The sequence below is a fragment of the Quercus robur genome, chromosome 4 (genome assembly GCF_932294415.1).
Source record: "Quercus robur chromosome 4, dhQueRobu3.1, whole genome shotgun sequence".
Lineage (NCBI taxonomy): Eukaryota > Viridiplantae > Streptophyta > Magnoliopsida > Fagales > Fagaceae > Quercus > Quercus robur.
In genome coordinates this window covers 47,444,874-47,467,478 of record NC_065537.1, presented here as the reverse complement: position 1 = coordinate 47,467,478, position 22,605 = coordinate 47,444,874, and the positions used below count along the sequence as shown (strand labels likewise).

The window sequence follows — 22,605 nt, the reverse complement described above, 5'->3', positions numbered from 1 at the left end:
ATCTAAATTTTTACCTGACGCTTTTTGGTAGCGCCAGACTTAACAAAATAGTCTCTGTTTACTGGGTCTGACCTAATCCAAATCTCAGCAGAGCAATTTGTACATTTGAGGCATATCAGGCAGCATTCAAAGTCTAGATACCTCTACAATGAGAAACCAACCATTAAAAATTCAGTTCACTAAACATAGGATATTCAAATCTTGCATGAAGAAAAGAGTAGTGGGATAGAACATGGGGAAAACTAGGAAACAATAACCAAAAAAAAAAATTCATAATATAAGGTACCACCTGTTCATTTTATAGAATAAGACAGCTTATTTATCAAATCAAGATATTAATCGGTTTTTTGCGCAAGCAAAAACTGAACCTCTGATCTCTTATTCGACTATTAGAAACTTTATCAGTTGAACTAACTAAAACTTTAACATTACATCAAGTTAGTTTTGAATTTTTCTCTTAAAAAAAAAAAAAAAAAAAAACTTGGATTCTTGCCAATAGTCTACAACCTAAATGGAACCTCCACTTTCCTTTTAAGTATGGATAGTGGCAGCAGTGGGTGATAACCGAGATGTGGCGATTCTTTATACCATGAAGTGTATGAGTATTATTATTATTATTATTTTGAGAAAGAAGTGTATGAGTATATTTACCAATGAAAATAAAAAGTAAAAACTTCTCTCTCTCTCTCTCTCTTATAAGAAAAAAGAAAAAAGAAAACGAAGTGAAAACTAAAAACCAAGGTAAAAGGAAAGCAACTGTGTCCAGTCTTCACTGACCTCTCCTCTCTCTCTCTCTTATAAGAGAAACTTCTTTAAACACACTCTTCTCTCCATTCTCACTGTCCCTTTCTCTCTCAAACTTTTCTTCTACCTCCTCAGCCCAACCTATACTATAGGAATATAGGTCTCAGTCGCCGCCATTATCAAAGTACTCCCTTACTTTTTTCCTAGCCTTTTTTCCTATGTTACTACTTACACTACATAAAGATTGCATATAAGCAAAAACAGAGCGCGTTTGAAACAAGTCTACTTCCTTTCCTCCTTTGGCACTTGAATTTACTCAAACCCACCAACCCTTTTCAGCTATTTCCTTTACTTCATTATATCTTCCTTATTAACTGCGCTTGCCAAGAAGGAAATAGGAAGTGAAAAGGTCGGAACTTTTTTTGTACAATCTTTAATTTCTTATGGATTTTTTGCTCTTATCCCTATCACCTTCCCTAAAGAAGTTGGTGAGTCTTCATTGAGCTCAGGTGAACCTTCTAAACATTATACATTAGGTCCAGCTTTTGTAGGTCCTGCACCTAACAAATTCCTGCAATATTTTCCTTATTGTAAGAATGGATCACCATTGTATCAAACAACATATTTTGACTGGGGTGTCTGGAACAACATAATCTCGATTGCTTCATGGTATCATTGTGATCAGACCTGGTCTGCCTGGGTTTCTAGGATGCATGCCATTTTGAAAGACAAGTGGGTTGATTTGGGTATTTGTGAGGCAATTTGCAGCTCTCAATTTGAAATGCCTCTTAATCAGCCCCTAATTGCGGCTTTGTTGTTATTTTGGTCTCCCGTGACCAATACTTTTCACTTTCCAGAGGGGTTTATGACCATCACTACTGCTGATGTGGTTAGTATGCTGGGATTATCAGCAATTGGGGATGTTCCTTACCCAGGCTATGCTCCTCCAGGTGTTGAGTCATATCATTGCCCTACTAAAGGAAGTGAATTAGGATATCAAGCACTTTTGAAGAGAGAGGTGAGATATGATGACGAGATCACTTTCCAAGAGGAGTGTTCTTTCTATCTCTATTGGATTTGCAAATTTCTCGTTTTGACGTATTCTTCAACAATTTGTGCCACTAGCTGTTGCCCTTGCTAAAAGGAAGAAATTAGCCTTGGCCCCATATTTTGTGGCCAATCTATATCGAGCTCTTTATTCTCTAACTGGAGAAAACCTTTCAAAGTCGATTGGTGGTCCTCTTTGGTTCCTCTAGATTTGGGCTTATGCATATTTCCCTATCTTAGCTCCAATTATTACAGATTATGGGAAATCTAAACCTATTAATTATGCCCAAATGTGGATGGAGGCTAGGTATGAGAAAGGAATAACCCCAACATTCAAGAGGTGCTTTGAAGTTTTCTTTGATATCCATAGGTCAAGATTGGACTTCAATTTCATGCCATTCTTTGAGAGGAAATTTGGCTCGAAGGGATTTCTGATAGTGGCAGCAGTCATATATATATATGTATGACTCCCTCAAATCAGCCATAGATATTGAGTTTTTTCATAGTTTTTTTTTTTTTTTTTTTTTTTTTTTCGTTTCCTGCTATTCTTCTAACCTCAATGGGAGGATCTGCGTTTTTCTTCGTTGAATCCAAAACTTTTGAGTTTTCAGTTAAGGAAAATTTTGGATCAATAAATTTTCGTTACTTATCAAAAAATAATTATAAAGTCTAGCGGTAGAGTGAGAAACTTAGCTTTTTAATTTTATGAATCTCACCAAAAATAAGATATAACAAAGGAAGGCAGATAGATGTAGGAAACAAAAAGATCGAGATCGAGAGAGAGAGAGAGAAAGAAATACGGTACCTCATCAAGAACCTCCTCCTTGTAGACAACGAGATTGGTGCCCTGGTAAATATATTGGGAGCAGGCGTTGCAGCGAATGTTGATAGGGAGCACGAAGGGGGCATTTTCCACCACTGGTCTTGACAGCTTAGTGGGCCTCGGTTTCGGTCTCCTGCATCCACAAGGTACAAGCGGCGGTCTACATCTGACCATCCTGGTTCTAGAGGAGAAGGACACGAAATTTCTTTCTTTTTTTTTTTTTTCCGAACGAAGAAACTCACACGGTACCAATCTTAACCGTTTGCTATAACACTTTGAAGGCCCTACTCTCTCCACGAGAAAGTATATGATGTTTCAGGAACTCCACATCAGGTGTTTCTAAGTCCAATAATCTGTCTAAAAATAACATGTAAGCATACAAGACCTTTTAAACCCGAAAAGACGAATATGCCCCTGAAACTTTTCATGAAGGATGGTTGTCAACGACGGAGGCGGAGGCCATGACATAGAATTGAGAGCAACTGTTTTGGTTTCTGGGGATGAATAGGATAGATAGGGAAGAAAGAAAGAAAGAAAGAAAGTTAGTGGGTGGGTGGAGTTAGGGAATCGAGGGTGTGTGAGTTATTATTGCGTTGCGTGGCTTGTGTTGGTTTTGTGAGATTGACGCGGGGTGGCGGCACGTAGGGTTTTTTGATTTGCTTCCTGATTATGAGAACCGCTGGATTAGAATTGGATTGGATTAATAAAGACTAGAGGATTTTGTGGAGAATCTGGAGATTAGTTTGTAAAATGACTCGGCCCATAGAGATCTGCATCTTCGTCATATACAAAGGCCCAATTACCTGAACCCAGCCCAATCATTAACAAAGTTTCATTGTACCATTTGCTTCGGCCCTATTGGGGGCAATTTTAACATTGGTAGCAGGTACAAGGGCAATGACTTTAGTAGCATCCCCATTGACAATTAAATTTGAGATATTAATATTGAGTGATTTAGCCATAGATGATACATCACTTAAGGACTAAAGTTCAATAAGAAGGTTGGTGGAACCAATTGATGTAGAGAAACCACATATTCAAATCTCCATGAGTAAACTATCTTTTTCTTCTTGGACATTTTGCGTTATTATACTTCTAATTTTAATATATTTATAAGATGTAAATTGTGGTCTTACTGGCTGGATCATCTGATATATGTGATCATGAAGGATGCTTTGGATTGTACAATTTGAATTTAATTCTTTTTAATAAAGCTTGGTTTATTGTAAAAAAAAAAGTATATATATATATACACGTATGACTCCCTCAAATCAGCCATAGATATTGAGTTTTTTCATAGTTTTATTTATTTTTTCGTTTCCGGCTATTCTTCTAACCTCAATGGGAGGATCTGCGTTTTTCTTCGTTGAATCCAAAACTTTTGAGTTTTCAGTTAAGGAAAATTTTGGATCAATAAATTTTCGTTACTTATCAAAAAATAATTATAAAGTCTAGCGGTAGAGTGAGAAACTTAGAGCCTGTTTGGGTAAGCAGTTTCCACAACTCAATTCTCAATTTTCATAACTCATAACTCAAAAATGGTGGGACCCATAGTAAAAAGGTTGTTTGGCCAAACGATAACTCTGTTTCCATAACTCTGTTTCCATAACTCAATTATCTGATTTTTGAGTTATGAGTTATGGAAACTGAAAACACATTTTGCCTGTTTTCAATTTCCATAACTCATAACTCAATGGTATTTTTGTAAATAAAACTACTTACCCGGTCACACAGTTAGAACAAATCACGTGGTGCGCTCCTTTTCATACTGTCTCCAACGGCTCTTCAGTCATATCACTCCTCTCTTCACTTCATCTCTTCATTTCAGTAAAGCAGAGCATCTCCATTCCAAGAAGCTCTCACTGGCTTGACCTCCCCACGCACAAGTTCACCGCTCCAAGCTCAGCCAACCGCGCCACCAGCTACGGAAACGCAATGCTTCTCTGCTTGCTTCGCTTTTTTTTTTTTTTTTTTTTTTTTTTTTTTTTTTTTTTTTTTCCGTTTTTTTCGTTGTTTGATGTTTGGGTAAGCATTTTGTATGATTTATTGAAACCATAGATCTGGGTTTGCTTCAATGGTTATGGGTTTGCAGTTTTTTTCTTTTTTTTTTCTTTGTTTGATGTTTGGGTAAGCATTTTATTTGAATTTGAAACCGTGGTTATGCGTGTTCTGCTTCAATGGTTATGGGTTTGTAGTTTTTTTTATTTTTTTTTCTTTGTTTGATGTTTGGGTAACCATTTTAGTTGATTGATTGAAACCGTGGTTGTTGTTTTGCTTCAATGGTTATGGGTTTGCAGTTAAGCCTCACTGTATTTTTGTCTCTGCTCACTTCTCCCACTCGGAGAATCACTTGCAAAAAGAAGATGGACTTCCTTGTATGTCTCAAGTAGAGCAATAGTCGTAGAAAAGCGTGAATTTTGGATTGGGTGTATTTCAGATGTTAGATATGAAATAAATATGAGTCGAGATCATGTACTGACAGTTATGAATGAGTTCTAATAATAGCCTATATTCTATTCCCAATCTGAAATTTGATTTTCTTTTTGTTATTTTATTTTTTTTGTTCTACTTAGTTTACCCAAGGTGTCCAAACTCCGAAGCCAGTATACCATATTTGTACTAAACTCCTACTACTAGTTTATTTTATTTTATTTTTAATAAATTCAATAATTACAATGGAAGATGGAAGCTTGGACTGTAGATGTTAATTTGTTTTTTTTTTTTCTCTGTTTGATGTTTCGGTAAGAAGCTCAGTTGAAATCATGAAACCGTGGTTATGGTGATGTATTGGTGGCCATACCAGATTCGTCAAACAGGGCACTGGTGTTAAACTAGATGATTTTAATTTTTATGATAGTGTCCTGTGCCTTTGTCACTCATAACTCAACTTTAAAATGTTCTTTATTATTATTATTATTTTGTTTGTTTGTGTGTAAATTGCTCTGGATATTTTGGATATTTTGTCACGACGGCGAGATGGCGCCGCTGTACACATCGGAGACTTCGGCGTTGTTCACCGGTGATGATGGTACTGACGAGGCGAGGGAGGTTGAGACATTTTTCTGGGTTTGGGTTTCTGCTTTGGGAGAGAGACAGGGTTGAAGGGGAAGGGGAAGGGGAAATTAGAAAAAGAGAAATATTGATGGGGGATGAAAATGGTACGCGGGTAACAAAACAGAAGTGGTCTGACACAATAACAGTTGTGGGGTCCATGAATAGTGTGAAAAAATTGAGTGATGAAAATAAAAGTGATGTTGCCAAATGAGTGTGAAAAAATGAGTGATGAGTGATGAGTGATGAGTGATGAGTGATGGGTTATGAGTGATGAGTGATGAGTGATGAAAATTGAGTGACGGAAATTGAGTGACGAAAAAGGCTTACCCAAACAGGCTCTTAGCTTTTTAATTTTATGAATCTCACACCTATCAAAATAAATTATGAATCTCACCAAAATAAGATATAACAAAGGAAGGCAGATAGATCTAGGAAACAAAAAGATCGAGAGAGAGAGAGAGAAAGAAATACGGTACCTCATCAAGAACTTCCTCCTTGTAGACAACGAGATGGGTGCCCTGGTAAATATATTGGGAGCAGGCGTTGCAGCGAATGTTGATAGGGAGCACGAAGGGGGCATTTTCCACCACTGGTCTTGACATCTTAGTGGGCCTTGGTTTCGGTCTCCTACATCCAAAAGGTACAAGCGGCGGTCTACATCTGACCATCCTGGTTCTAGAGGAGAAGGACACAAATTTTTTTTTTTATTTTTTTGTTTCCGAACGAAGAAACTCACACGGTACCAATCTCTCTCTCTCTCTCTCTCTCTCAACGACGACAAAGGGCGTTGTGGTTGCTCCACAATAGCTTTTGTGACAAGGGTGTGATCAGATCTCTAGGTTTTAACTTTGAGATTGGATCTAGGTGGTTGCAATAAGGACTTTAGGTTTTGGGTTTGTTATAGGTTGTATAATTTTTTATTGGATGAAAATTGAGACTAGTTTTTGAATGAAAAACACATGCCAAACAAACCAAGTTGTGTGTTTGGGTTGAGAAAGCACATTTTGAAAACAATTTTGCATAACACCTACAAAAATTGAAAACTAAAAATACAAAATAGTTTTAAGTTACCAAACAGGCCCTAACCTTCTTCCTTTTCCTTATTTTATTTTTTATTTTTTTGAGAGTCACCTCCTTTCATTCATTCAAATTTTATTCTAAACCGCCTTTCTTCTAAACAAAATACAGAATATTCTATGAAGGAAACCTTTCTCAAGTATTAGGCTTAGATATTAGATATTTTATTTGCAATATATTTTTTTTGCATACTGACAGTTAGAAGGAGAGATTGGAATTGAGGTTTGTCTACTTGTCATTTTGGCAATGTTATAAATTATAGCAATAGATACTTTTTTTTTCTTTTTTCTTTTGTGTGATGGGAAGCAATAGATACTCTCTTTTTTTTTTTTTTTTTTTTGTTTTTTTTTGTTTTTAGCAATAGATACTCTTATTTGGCCACAAAGGGGAAAAAATGCAGATGCTTATCTTTGGAAGCCATAGTTTTCTTTTTTCTTTTTTCTTTTTTTTGAGAAGATTGGAAGCCATAGTTAATTACAAGAGGCCAAAAAAAGGAAAAAAGTTACATATTAATATTGTATTATCCCTAACACACACATAGCTTTGATGAGTTAATTTCTAGGATTTTTGGTAGGAATTAACCAAAAAGACACTTGAAGTAGACTTTTTATTAATATTATTATTCCTTGAATACCAAGTAGACTAATTCAATGAAATTCAACTTGCTAGGGTTGCATTTGCACCACGACCAAACCTAGCAAGTTGAATTTCATATGACCTTTTAGCTGTTTATTTTCTTGTTTACTACCAAAATAAAAAATAAAAAACTTGCAAGGGTTGGTAAGTTCACATCATTGTTGACTTTTTATGAGCTTTTCTAGGGTTTAATAATTTCACTCACAACTGAAACATTTGGCAATTGATGACCTTCAATGGTTTGACTATGAAGTATGAACAATATATATATTCAGTTCATTAAGATAATTTAATGGTTTGACTATGAACTGTAAATGGTCTGACATATAAGTCATCTCATAAACTGCTTTATTTCCCACTTCCTAATTTTCAATAAAAGAATGAAATCGAGAAGTGTCATATTCTAGATATATGTTGTTTTTAATGGCCATGTGAAAGGAATAATGGATGGTTGGTGGAGGTGATTTGAACTTATTAACCCATTTAATTATATAACAATTTGATTCTCAAAAAAAAATTATATAACAATGTGTAGCACAGGCCATTCACCAAAAATAAAAATCTGCGTAAAAAAATGACAATTATTACATGCATAATAAGTGTTTTTTCTTTCTTTTTAACAAAAATATATAAATAAAAAGTATGGCCCAACATGTGAGATTTTTAACATTTTAAAAGGGAGGTTAAGTGGAGGCAAAGATCAAATTCTAGATATTCTGTTTTGATACCATAATAAATTATTGATTATCTCGAAAGTTTAAACTATTAGGAAATGACGAATTTAATTATTAAGCCATATATTTCTAAAACACACAATTCCTCACTAAAAAAACACCTTTCATCAACAAAAAGAATTCACCAAAATCATCTCATTCTGCCAACAAAGCTAAAGACCTAGGTAATCTAACAACATTTTTGTCATCTACTTAACATTTAGAGACAAAACACCACAACCACGACACACTGCTCCATAGAAGTCATAAGGAGAGTTGATGATGAGTTAACCATTTGAGTGGAGAATATATAGTTGTCCATTACAGCATCAAATTATGATGCTGATCAACAAAGGAGCACTCACCACCAACACTTATTCAAGGAGCCGTGCATGCAAGTAATCGTTTTAGTGAGTTTAATTCCTTCTTCTACTTTTTACTTTGCATTATATTGGTTAATTTAGAGTTTGTCATCATTTGTTATGTTTGTCAAAAATAAAATGCATTGCATTTGTTTTAATTGTATTATACATTGAAGATTTTTTTTCTAATTGATAAACCATGTGATAGTTGTAGTGCAATTTTAGTGGTATAGATTTGTCAACTCATTCTTTGCATGGTGATTTGCACCTTTGCATCACGTATGATAACATTTTCAATCAATATGCAGAACATGGTACGTCACGAACTAGATAAAGGATTTAGAATAATAATGTTTATGAAATGGTAGTCTAGGCTATGGAAAACTACAATAGTATTGCTTTTTATTTTTTATTTACTAAAAGGTAGAAAACATAACCACTACAATGCAATTATATAGAGCATAATTCTATGAATTTCTTTATGCGAATAATTTTATGATATGTTATTTTATGTGAATAATTTCATTTTCTCATGCATATTTATTATTAAAAAAAATGTTTCACATACATAATGTTTAAAATTCTAGCATGGAGTAATTTTATTTTCAAAATATAACATAATGAGAAAAACAAAATTTTAAATTTGATTTTCATTTTTAAGCATTATTCACACGACATGTAGATTAGGTTAATGCATCTTTCTCACATGAAATTCACCAAATATTCATATAAAATAATAGTTTTTGTTAAAAAATATGGCATATAAAATAATATGTCAATTCATCTTCTCATTTATATACGCTACCCTCATTTAGTGGGTACGGTACCCACCTTAGATCTTAACCATAGATTTTAAGTCTTTTGATATTGATCGTTTATTTAATATTAGTGCTATATCGGTTACAGGTTTAGCAGGTTAGGTATAAAAACCACAAAAAAAAAAGAAAAAAAAAAGAGAAAAATCAGTTTGGGTTTGTTCTCTAATCTAATCAGTTTGGTGTGTTTGTTTCTAAAAAAAAAACCTAGTTTTAGAAGCGTGCACAGACCATCCTATTTTCGCCGTGGGTCTTGAGTTTTGATAACCTCCACATAGAAGACAAAAATTGCCCACAACTAGCGATCCTAAGGCCAAATCACGCTATTGAGGACCTTGCAACCACTAAGCAATCTCACCTTATGGCCTATAGTATATTTTCAAAACCCACCCAGAACTTCTAGTTCTAACAACTTTTCGATCACTGTGTGTATTGTATCTATGAAAAGAGGGGAGAGGGGGGGAAGACAATCATAGAGCAAGAAAGATTAGAGTTTAGACCTCATCAAGAACCTCCTCCTTGCGGACAAAGAGATGGGTGCCCTGGTAAATATATTGGGAGCAGGAGTTGCAGCGAATGTTGATAGGGAGCATGAAGGGGAAATTTTCCTCCACTGGTCTTACCAGCCTAGTGGGCCTCGGAAACGGATTCTGGTATCTTTGAGATACAAGCGGTGGTCTACATCTGCGGATCATCCTGGTTCTAGAGGAGAAGGCAAACTGAAACAGGAGACGAAATATATATATATATATATATATACATTTTTCCGAATGAAGAAACTCACTAGGGTAAGGCTGATGGTGCTGTTTGGCAATACATCTTCTCATTTATATACGCTACCCTTAGTTTTTTTAGTGGATACGGTACCCACCTTAGATCTTAACCGTAGATTTTAAGTGTTTTGATATTGACCGTTTATTTAATGTTAGTGCTATACCGGTTACAGGTTTAGCAGGTCAAGTCAGGTTTAGCCGATGCGTTTTTTTTATTATTTTATTTTTTTATCCATCTAAGTGCTGATTTGGCCATTAAAACTTAAACACGTCAATATTTCATTTATTTCTTTTGCCAAAAATGCAAATTGCACCTTTTATATTTGACTAAAATTCATTTAAGACCTTTAATTTTATTTTTGTTCATTTAAGTCACCACTAGGGGTGTTTCTTGTCTAAGGAATAATGGTTAAAATTGCTGTTTATTAAAATAATAATGTTTTTCTTACACATCTCTCTCTCTCTCTCTCTCTCTCAATTTTTTTTAAAAAAATAATGTAGCATAATGGATTTTAGTAGATTTCTCTTAATGTTCATGTCAATTTTATTGTTGTGATGGATGATAATGTGAACTACATTAATTTCCCTTCATTTTTTAAATTTATTTGTGCGTTTTAATTAATTGTATTTTATCCATAATCTTTGAATGTATTATGTTAGGACCAGGAAAAATAGGTGTTTAACACCTTCACACTCGGTAACTTAATCTTTGAATGTAATGTAGGGACGTAGATTTAATAATTATCCATTTATGGCAGATATTATTAAGTATGAATTGAATAGCAAAAATAATAGAAAACGAACTTCCTTGCTATTACAAATGATTCAGGACATACCATGTGCCGAGTGCTACCTTTGAGTGAGGAATTTATTAGATATTAGATAGACCAGAAACAATAAATAAATAAATAATTCTTAAAAATATAGAATAAATTACATGGAACTTGCTTTTGGTTGTAAAGTAATTAAATTATATAAATGTTAAAAATGTGTTTTTTTCTAACCTGAATTATATAGACTAATGAATTGCATAAAATGACAATTTAGGATTTTTTTTTTTTTTTTGGGATAAACTATTGGCATACTCAGTGAGTCTTTGAACCCACAAAGCCCTCTTTCACTTTAGTCTTACAAGAGAAGGGAATGACATTTGAGCTGAGGCTAATTAGCTACAATCTAGTATCTAGGTTCTTGTAACTTCTGCTGAATACAAATACACTAATCTTTTACTCATCCCTTTTCATATTCCAAAAATAAATCCACAAAAGCCCCAGCTTATTCAACGTCAGACTCTGAATTCTCCCAAAGAATTTCAGGACCATCAAAATCTAACCCATCTCCAGTAATTTTCTCAGAAACTGCTATTGCAGCATTAGTATTCACAAATCCATCGCCTTTAGCTACCAAGACATCCTGGCCTGATGTAAATACATTATCTGCATGATCTGATGCACTCTCTGTGCCCAAAGAAGCACCAATTGACTCAGGAACTGTGGCGCCTCTGGAAGAAACGGGTTCCTGAACTTGTGCTACGGATTCATGAGATCGGTCAGTCTCAACCATAATCTCATTCTCATTGCCTTCCATCCTCACATTTACATTAGTTGCAACTGGCTCCAGCCCCTTTTCCTCTGGCACTTTTGTACCAGATGAACCCTCCACATTAAGGTTTTCCTCACCTCCAAACATAGGCTCTTCAGTATACATTATATCCGCAGTTTCTTTGCCATTCTTCAGCCAGCTTTCATACAGGTCATCATGATCCGAGTCTGAAATATTGTCCCTTATCCCCTGTATGCCACTTGTAAATGGTCCACCATGGTTCAAACCACCAGAATACATACTTCCAAAATATTTAACTTGTTCAGAGTAGCAACTAGTTGGGGAGAAATCGGTAAGTGGAAGGGCTTTGGGATGTATAAGCACCTCCAAGGCTAAAAGAGCATGAGCGCAGAATTCAGCAAGTTTTGTTCCAGTTTCTTGCTTGCCTGCAATCCATTTTCATGTGGTTAAAGAAATTAGTGAAAAGAACTAGATGAAACATATTACATAGCACATTGAAAGGACCAAAGCAGCCCACATTACTTCAAATGCACACATCATCACTAAGCTAAAGCTATTTTACTCGTAATAAAAGTGCCATGTCAAATTATGCTTTCTCCCTAGCCATTAAGAGGAATTAAAGTTTGATAAGGATTAAGTTTTTTTCTTCTTTTTTTTCTTTGTGTATGAGAGAGAGTTCAGGCTTGGTTCTGCATCTCCTTTTACCACTCTGCTCCATATAGATCCAGTAGTAAATATATATACTACCAAAATCTTTCACTGCATTATTTTATAAATACCACAGACAATTTTGTAGGAGGCTGTGTCCGGCTTAATATTGACATACCATTTCTGAGATAGATAAGCTCTGAATCCTGTCACATCTCTAAAACTTAACGGATTTTTTAGCAGAAAATTTTACTTTGATCAGGACAATTGTAAATTTACAGTAGACTTACCATGAGACAATTCCTGTTACAGCCTATAGGATACATATTTTTCTTAGGAGGGTGAAGAATTTAAGGTTTGATAAACTTGGTCACTGATTATGCCTAGAAGAAGATAAAGGAAGGGAACCTGGAAGACATAATTAGCTCAATGAATTACGAAATTTTGGACTAAGACTTTATTGTTGTTATTTTTAAAAACATGAGAGCCCATATGTAAATAGACATTAAGTACTTTTCCCTGACTTTTATCTCTCACACTCTTTAATTGTTGTAACAAGTTTTCTGCATTTTGCTGGAAGGCAGGCATAATGCCCCTCTATTGGAAATTAAGAACCCACTTTGCTCCCCCTGCAAATGTCTCCATAGCACAAGACTAAGCATTTATATAAATCCTCCTTTTTTAAATTATCTATGCGGACATCTAGGCTTTTCCTTTAATGCACTAATTTATAAAAATGTCTTTCCCACTACTTCAATACAGTCATCTTTATGTTCTCCCTTTTTTCTTTTTTTTTTTGATTGGGAAATAATGTGTATGCACCTGGCAAGTTTTGAACACACAAGCTCCTCCACCTTGTTTTTAAAATGGAAAGAGATGCCATTTAAGCTAGAATTCATTCGCTCAGTCATCTTTACTATTATTCACAATTGTCAAATATCCTTGTTGAGGAAAGCATGGTTGAGCTAATTGTCATGTAAACATGTTCTCTGATTGTCAATTCAAAACATTGCAAGTATTATCAACTCACACGTTTGTCTGCAAATGTCAATACATACTGCTGCTATTATTATTAACCTGATGATATCAATGATGAGGAAAAGGACAATGCCCATTGCTGAAGAGACTTACCTCTACGAAAAAATTCAAGACCCTGGCTTAAATATGGGGGGCGGACACGAACTGAGGAAAGAAGAGATGACAAAAGTGCACGCAATGCTGCAAGCTGAGAATCTACCCATATTCCAGTAGGTTCAGTCTGCTGGAAAATGTTCTTCTCCTCGCTGGCCCATCCCCATTTCAAAGAATTTGTTGCTGTTTTTATCAAAAGCACATCAACATCTGATCGTCAAGATTCAGATCTCAAAGCACCACCCTGGGAAAAATTACAAAACATTTAGCACAAAATAGTATTCATTCCAGGTGAAAATCAAGAATTACTAACAGCAAGTTGCTCATCTAAGGATTTAAAAATTTTCTTCATATGTAGATTAAGAACACAGATGACCTCGCGAGAATGCAAATTTCTTATATTAGAGTATAGAGGGAAATAATTTAGACCAGGTGCACCATGCAATCCAGCAAAAAAAAACTGAAGGCATACTAGCAATGCAATAATGGCAATGACTGCTAATATTAGTACTTTTTTCTTTCATAAGTAATACTCCTGTCCCAATTTAAATGTCTTGTTTTCCTTTTTGATGTCCCTAAACTATTGAAAACGTTACACTTTCTGTCCTTAAAACATTAAAATGATCTTTTTCTATCCCTAAACTATTGAAAAAAGCTACTTTAGTGTACATTTTCAATAGTTCAGGGACACAAAACAAGCTTTGTGTGAACTTAAGGGAGGAAAAAAAATATTTTTGATAAGAAATATAAGTTTAAATTTCTAGCTGCCAGAGATTATTAGCAGGATTACAATTAGCTTCAATGTAATTGCTAAAAGGTGTAATGTTAAAGTGCAGACTGATGTACTGATTGAAGCTTTCCCAGTTACTAGAACCTCGATCAAATTTAAAATATGAAATAGAACAACCTATTTGGGCAAGAGGAATGTCTTGGACTGGAACTTTATAGAAGAGACCCATGTGAGTCAATATGGTTAATAGTACAACACATGGTGAATGTACATGCAAGACTCATGTGGTGGATGATTTCCTTCAAACCATGGGTTCTAACTTACCTCAATCTGAGCAAGGAGACCGCATGGTTTGGAAATTGACGAAGAAAGGGGTTTTTGACATCTGCTCGTTCTACAATAAGCTCTGAAGCTCCCTGCCTATTACCTTTCCTTGGAAAGGTATTTGGAAGGCTAAGGCTCCTACTCACGTCTCCTTTGTTTGGACTGCGGCTTGGGAGAAGATTCTTACAGGGGATATTTTGCGGTATAGAGGATTCGATTTTGTAGATTGGTGCATTTTGTGCCGTTGTAATGGGGAGTCGGTGAATCATTTGCTTCTCCATTGTGACAAAGCTTATCTGTTGTGGAGCATGGTTTTTAGATCCTTTGGGATTTCTTGGGTTTTGCCAAGATCGGTTGCAGATATGCTTTTAGGTTGGTGGAATTGGTTTGGAAAGCACTCTTCTGGCGTTTGGAATCTAGTTCCGTTGTGCCTAATGTGGTGTATTTGGAGGGAGCATAATTGTCGTACTTTCGAGGATAGGGACAAGTCTGATGACCAGTTGCTCGCTTACTTTAGTGGTTCTCTCTTTGATTGGTATAGGGCTTGGGGACTCACCTCTAGTGATTCTATCCCTATGTTCCTTAGTTCTCTTCTTTGTAATTAATTTGCTTTTTGTTGTCTCCGTTTGTTTTTTTTTTCTTTTCTTTTTCTCCTCTCTTTTTGTTTGTTTCCTTCTCTGTATTCTCTGTTCTGCCTTGTGTTTTCATGAGGTAGCTTTTAATATATATCTTTCTTACTTATCAAAAAAAAAATGAACTATCAGTTTTGAAGACTTATTTGACATTTTCCAAATGCATTTTCACCTGCTAAAGCGTTAAAGCAAGCTACAAGAACCAAGACACCGTAATAATTTTAGTATTTAACAAGATATCTAGGGAGTCATCAGTTGTTGGGTCATTCTCTCCGTCCCTTGTAAATAAGTTAATAGGACAGCATTTTCAATGATCAGCCTCAGGCACTGGATAAAATGAACTTCTGGAGGTGTAAGTAAAGATTCTACCTCTAAATATTATTAAAAAATAATAATAATAATCATTCTTTCTACAGTGTCAGTCAGCCCTATATCCAGGAATTGACATGAATTAGCATAGGTACTCACGTTTACATCTACCAGAATATGCATAAATACATGTTTGAAAGCCAATGAGGGAATGCCTACGTAATATGGTGGTTGAGATCTCCATGTAGTTTTCTAAATCCTAAAAGATTTACAAACCACCAGCTTCAGAAAAATAAATAGTGACATCAGCAAGGAAATTTTGGAAATCTAAAAAAAAAAAAAAAAATCCAAATAGGACAATTGAAACTTTTCCACTAGCAGCCTACTTGATACGGCTTCAGCAGGGTGACAACATATGCAAGAACAATAACACAAAATGATTAAATGGAAAAACCTGCCAGCTGTAACTATTGATTGTTAGGATGTCTGAGGATATCTTAATTCTAATTTATTTAGTTACCCGGATACTACATTCTTCATGCACACAAAACACATACCACGGTGAGAAGTGCTTCTAATGCCTCAAGTGCAGCTATCTTCACAGCAATTGGAGATATTGCATGGATCTTAGGGGCTGCAACTGGCAAACCACTATGGTCATGCTGTTCCTCAGGATATCCAGTTGAAGTACCATGTTTCCTTTTTCTATGGCATGGCTGCAGCAATGCTTCAGAAGAGGCCTTCAGGTTTGTACTAGCAGATGCTCCAACACTCTCATTAGTAATGAGATTCAAATCTACAAATGCATTGTTGATAACTTCCTGCACAAGACATACAGCCATCCCTGATCATGATATGATGATGAATTAGTAAAACCACAAAATGTGAAACCATGAAAACTACAACAACGATTGTAGACATGGAGAATTGCTAAGAAAGCTCTGTGATCAAACAAGAGCTAGCTGAATTAAATAGCCAGGGTTTAAAGCTCGAACATCAACATAAGAAAATACTAGAAAATCCATGCTGCACATATGCAATGCACACATAAAACCGTACAAGAAATTAATTTTAAGATAAAAAGTAAACGAGGATAGAAGCAGGGTGACGCCAATCACTTGATAGTTAAAAGCTAATACACACCCCCGGATGAACTATATGACAAAAGGGATACATGTACTTTTGAGGGACCTCTCCTATTGAACAAATTATGTCTGATGCAATGCTAGGAGAATGCTTTGGCATACAGCCAGTGTACTTAAGTTATTCTTCTACGTTTATTAACTCAATAAAAATTGTATTTACTTAAGTTACATACTCTAGCTATGATACCCCAGATTGTGTGGATTTTATTACATTGCATTGTATGGGCGTGTGTTGAATCCCACATCGGGTTTTAATTGGTTTATCTGAATATATAAACAATTATGAGAAGAACTAATTGTGACTGGTCCTTTTATGGTATAAAGGAGATGTAGCTAGTGCTTTTCTATGATAATGACAAATGGTATTAAAGTGAAACTAGTAACGTCATGTGGCTTTAGGGCACTGCAACAAAACCCAAGTCCAAATATAGAAATCAAGGATTTAAGTGGGGGAGATTATGATACTGTAGATTGTGTGAATTGTATAATAACTCTTCATGTTTAACTATAAAGTTTATCCTCAAAATATTTATTGTGACTATATTTCCATGTTTTGACATGTTTGTCATATTAATCAGATGTAGGAAATATATTCGAATGATTAATGCACCGGTAAGAAAGAAGAAGTTGATTCAAGTTGAGGGAGTAGAAAAAGGTAGAGGAAGACCAAAAATAACGTTAGTAGAAGTAGTTAAAAAGAACATGTTGGTTTGGCAAACATGGCTCAGATATTTGGAACATGATGCCGGCTTGTTTGATGTGGCTTGGTTGTTTGGAATTAGCGGAATAGACTTACTTTTGAAGATATGGAGGGCTCCTTGGATCAATTAAAACTTTGTTTGATTGGTCCCGGATTTTAGGTTTCACAAAATGTGTTTCTATTTTAAAGTTTCTAGTTTCTCTTAGATTTTCCTTTTGAGACTTCTATACTTTTTTGACACTTAGTGTTCATCATCATGAACATAAAGTATATTCGATTTTAATAAAATTGCACTCTTCCTTCTCAAAAAAAAAAAAAAAAAAAGGAAGTAATAGAGAATATAATTACTATAATTTCTGATAGAATAAAATGGAGAAAAAGTGTACATATAACTGACCTTAACTAATCTATTGAAGATTCATAGCTAACTCAAAAAAATTTGGAACTAAGGCTTTGTTGTTGTTGTACTTGTATGATAAAAGCGATCATCTACGGTAAACAAAAACAACAATAAAGCCACAATGTAGAAAGACTGAACCTAAAAGCCCATAGGTATGTAAAAATTAATAAGAATTGTCTTTAATAAAATATTCCATTTGTAAAAAATGAATGATTACATTTATTCAAATCTCATGAGAAGTGTCATTTCCTAAAATGTATGAGAGAGTCATTTAGTAATATGTAAAAGGGTTGGCGTAATTTAACCTAAATTTGAGTTGTCTATTTGTTATTTTGTGATGAATGCTTGCCTTTTCTTTTCTTTGACTGTTTTGGAATTATGAGGAACTATAGAACTTATGGTTTGAGCATTGAAACATTTAAGTCTGAATTTTCACCATCAATTAGATAAATATACATAATTTTTATTTTACGGGTTAGCTACTAGTTTGAAAAATACTCAAATCAATAAAACAAAACCCAAAAAATAATCTCAAAGTACGTTACATTAGCATTCATAACCAAACAGAGAAAAACACTCATATACTTCCACGTATTACATTATCATGATTAAACATATAACCATTCGTAACACATAACACCTAACACCTAACCATTCGTAATACAAAATACTTGACATTGTTCCATAACACAACCATAATACTACTACCTTCCAGGTTTTAATACAAAAACATCCAGAACACTACATCATTCCATAGTACATATCCATAATACTTTTTTATTTTATTTTTTATTTAGTAATAAAACTTCAATAAATAAAATAAGTATGAAAAAAAAAAAAAAAAACCAAACAAAAAAAGAAAAAAAGATTACATAAACCTTATCTAGTGACCATCTCTGTTGAAAAAACTTTCCAACCAAAGCTTTCTACGCAACCCCACAGCAAGAACAGAAACAACTTCAGCAGGAACTGCTAGAATTTTTTTGTTATCCGTCTGCATAACAAAATCAAAATAATGGAGTATATGAGGTAATACTACATACTCATGTGCCTGAAACAACATTTGCATAAATTCACAACACTAAATTCCGAAATGACAATACACCAAGTACCCAACAACTTATCTCCCGTCATATATTTTTAAAAGCGCAATTTTTTTTTAATCATTGTGTTAGCAACCCACATGAATGACCATCACCAACAACCTAAGCCCACAATAAGCAAAAATAAATTTCTTGAACAAACCTAGAATAAGAAAACAGCACCAACCCAACACCCCAAACTCCTCCCCCCAGAATATAAAGAATGTATTACGATGTAACACCCAAAAATAAATAAATAAAATAATCTGCAGGTGAGATATAACAGAACACAAACTGATAAACCAGAGTACAATGCATATCTGGAAACATAAACTGAAGTTATTGTATCTTCATGCAAACCTTGGACATATAATGCTAGATAGGAACATATATTTTCTGCACATTATTTAATAATGCTATATATACTTGGAAGTATAGTAGCATTCTAAACTCAAATTGAGGATGTAGAACTGCAGTGTGAGCATCAGGTTTTTCACCCAAAACAATCAGCATGGTCATTTCAGCACTAGGACTCATATGAACAAATAGATAAAATAGGATTGGAGAACAAAAAATTGTCAAACTTGTCTTATAGACTTTCACATTGGGGAGTCAACAAGTTCCTATAATCTGACAGTTCAAACAAAAGTCCTAGTATCAAGGTACCTACGGCTAAAACCACCCAAATAGCCTCTTGCACATAGTTTTCATAATCAGACTGGCCCAGACCGGACCAGCTGGTTTTTTGGCAAGAAGTTCAGGGAAGTTGTGTTTTTGGAAAAATTTAAATTAGAGGCACGTGCAGGGACTCAAACCCAAGCCCCCCATGCAAGAACTTGTGTTTGACATGCTAACCATTAACGCAAGTCAGCTTCTTGGGTCTTTATGTTACAAACTATTATATTTATTATATATAATTGAACTAATATATTTTATTTTGTCAAGATTTGACCTTGGTTGAACCCTGGTCCGACCTTAAAAAGCTTGAACCTCTCACTTTTATGGTTCTTTAATGTTATTTATTTACGTCTTAAAAAAGAAGCATTGTAGCCAGCAGTTCTAAAACCTTGCACTTTGTTTGGTTCGGTTGAAATGGGGGAAAGAAAAGACTGGGGGCTCAAGTGTTTTCCTCTGCAACCACAAAAAATAATCTGCCTGAAACAGGGAGAAGATGGAGAGGAGAGAAAAATGCAAGGTGTACTGCATCTTAAGAAAGAAACTCAACACAAAATGTGTGCAGTTAAAATGAAATTATAAACTAGATACACATAGCACATCAATCATACCTTCTTGGCAATTTTGGCTGGTCACTCCTCAGGAGTAGAATTTGCACTCACAGTTGCATGTTGGGACTGCAAAACAGAAGAAAAAAACGCCGGGGGGGGGGGGGGGGGGGTGTCATTAGTATCAAAATTATACGACTTTAGTTCACATTAAAGTGTTACTTTATACATAATTACCCATTAAGGTAAAATGTGACACGCATACAGTGATGATGATCTCAGGCAACATGTGTAAAAGACAAATTACAGAGGCTGTTTGAGCCCTTAAGATGCCATCTGTACCCAAATAATTAAAATTAAATTATATTACTAAAGCAAGTACCTCCATGGATTTCATCTCATCCAGCGCAGCAATCTCTATTTTAGAACCCAATGTTGTGTTCTCTAAAGATTTCAGTGCATCTCCACCCTCTTCAGCTTCCCTTTTCCGTTTTTTGGACACTGCAACCTGGTAATTCAGTTTTTTCGACACTGCAGCCTGGTAAAAGGAATAATTTTAATTTACTGACGAAATCAAATCCATTGTGATGTCAAGATTAGGGAGGGAATCTAAATTTTTACCTGACGCTTTTTGGTAGCGCCAGACTTAACAAAATAGTCTCTGTTTACTGGGTCTGACCTAATCCAAATCTTAGCAGAGCAATTTGTACATTTGAGGCATATCAGGCAGCATTCAAAGTCCAGATACCTCTACAATGAGAAACCAACCATTAAAAATTCAGTTCACTAAACATAGGATATTCAAATCTTGCAGGAAGAAAAGACTTTAGACCTCATCAAGAACCTCCTCCTTGCGGACAAAGAGATTAGTGCCCTGGTAAATATATTGGGAGCAGGCGTTGCAGCGAATGTTGATAGGGAGCACGAAGGGGGCATTTTCCACCACTGGTCTTGGCAGCTTAGTGGGCCTCGGTAACGGTCTCTTGCATCTAAGCGGCGGTCTACATCTGACCATCCTGGTTCTAGAGGAGAAGGCAAACAGAACGGGAGACGAAATTTCTCTCTTTTTTTTTTTTTTTTTTTTTTACGGATGAAGAAACTCACAGGTTAAGCCGTTTCGCAATGAGTTTAAATTCTGTCCGGATGTGGCGTAAACCAAGGGCTTTACGCCACCAATAATATAACGCCACGTCAACACCTAATTAAAAATCTCATTAAAAAAAAAAAAAAAAAACAACAAAACAATGAACTTTCTGTGTTGATATTAGCAACGGTGATGTCATCGGAGGCACAAGGAAGCTGAAGAAGTCACAACCAACAGTGATTTTTTTTTTTTTTTTTGAAAATGAATATTCATTCATAAAGGAAAGAAACGTTAGAGCCAAAAACAAAGCAAGAGGAAAGAACAGAGGAAGAGCAGGACACAAGCACCAAAAGAGACCATGAACAAAGACACTAGCCAAGAGGACTGGAGATTTGAGAAGCTGGGTTGGAACAACTCCAGAGATAGTTAATGACCTGCTATGTACAAAGACACCATGACCAGGTCAATGATTTGGTCATCTCTCTTCCTCCTTCTAAATTTTATTTTACCAAACCTTAAAAACAAAAACAAAACCCCCAAGGCCACAACCACAATAGACCAAGAACCCAGGTTCCAAAACACATATGCAAAAGCAAAATCTTCAAAATTTAATCACCTACAAACAGCGGAGACACCAAATCCTTGTCTTCCCCCACCAAAATCCACACCTTTATCCCATATGCAAATCTTGAGCCAAACCCACAAACTTGCACATAACCCAGATGGGATATATATCTTTAAAAGCAGGGCCGGCCCTTCCCTTAGGCGAGTTAGGCAATTGCCTAAGGCCCCCAAGTGGAAGGGGGCCCCAAGATTTTAGAAAAGAACAAAAATTTGGTTTCAAATGAATTACAAAAATAATCTGGCACATCCTTTTAACCAAAAAAACAAAAATTTTGGTAAATCCTATTATTAAACATTGGTTCTAAACAAAATCATTGACCAAAAAACAAATAAAAAATCAACCAGATAAACTACAAATCCGGTCTAAGAGATTAATCACAAAACAATCACAAATCAAATCAAAACAAATAAATCCACTCAAAACCCTAAAAATTTTACCTTTCTCTCTAGTCTCTGCTCTCCGCCTCTCTCTAGTCTCCAGTCTCCACTGTTCAGGCTGGACCGCCTCAGCCTCTCTCTGATTCTCTGCTCTCCGCCTCTCTCAAGTCTCAACTACTCACCTCACCGTATCAGGTTCTGAGGTTCAGGAATCAGGTATAAATAAAATTATAAATATTTGGGCACAGGGCACTCCCTTTTATTTGTTAAGAACTTAAGATAACTTTGTTTATTTGGGCCCTCCCTGGCTGCTTTTGTAACTTTGTTTATCACTTATCAGTTTATCATTATGGCTGCCTGGACCCTCCCTGGACTGGGCATTAAGTTTGGGCCTTCAAGTTTTTTTTTGGTTATAGATAGGATTTGTTTTGTGTTTTTTTTTTTTGGGTGTGGGTGGGTCTTATTAATAAGTCTTGTGTCAGTGTTATGGCTGTGCTTAAATTTTTGTTATGCTTATGCATAATTTTTTTTTTTTTAATTTATGCAGGTTTAGATTGCTAAAAATTTGTTATTATTCAGTAAAACTAT

The 22,605-nt window shown here is 35.2% G+C and overlaps 2 protein-coding genes and 1 pseudogene across 7 annotated transcripts in view; 1 reads left to right on the top strand and 2 right to left on the bottom strand.

Annotated features, from left to right (window-relative positions):
* Nucleotides 1-22,605, bottom strand: part of LOC126722451 (uncharacterized) — a 78,754-nt gene that overhangs the window by 3,155 nt on the left and 52,994 nt on the right. The window contains exons 1-2 of one of the 6 annotated variants that reach the window (XR_007653993.1): nt 9,772-9,862; nt 15-143 (exon numbers count right to left, since the gene is read on the bottom strand). The exons of 3 other annotated variants lie outside the window; for them this stretch is intronic. The gene's annotated coding sequence lies outside the window, so the exon portion shown is untranslated. Of the gene's footprint in view, nt 1-14; nt 144-2,596; nt 3,236-9,771; nt 9,863-19,994; nt 20,061-22,605 lie in introns of those variants that run through there. 2 more of the 6 variants (XR_007653994.1, XM_050425601.1) reach the window with 2 other exon arrangements.
* LOC126722453 (uncharacterized) overlaps nt 1-22,605 on the top strand; it is a 74,152-nt gene that overhangs the window by 37,735 nt on the left and 13,812 nt on the right. The window lies entirely within an intron of this gene.
* Nucleotides 11,140-22,605, bottom strand: part of LOC126722450 (uncharacterized) — a 94,008-nt pseudogene continuing 82,542 nt past the window's right edge.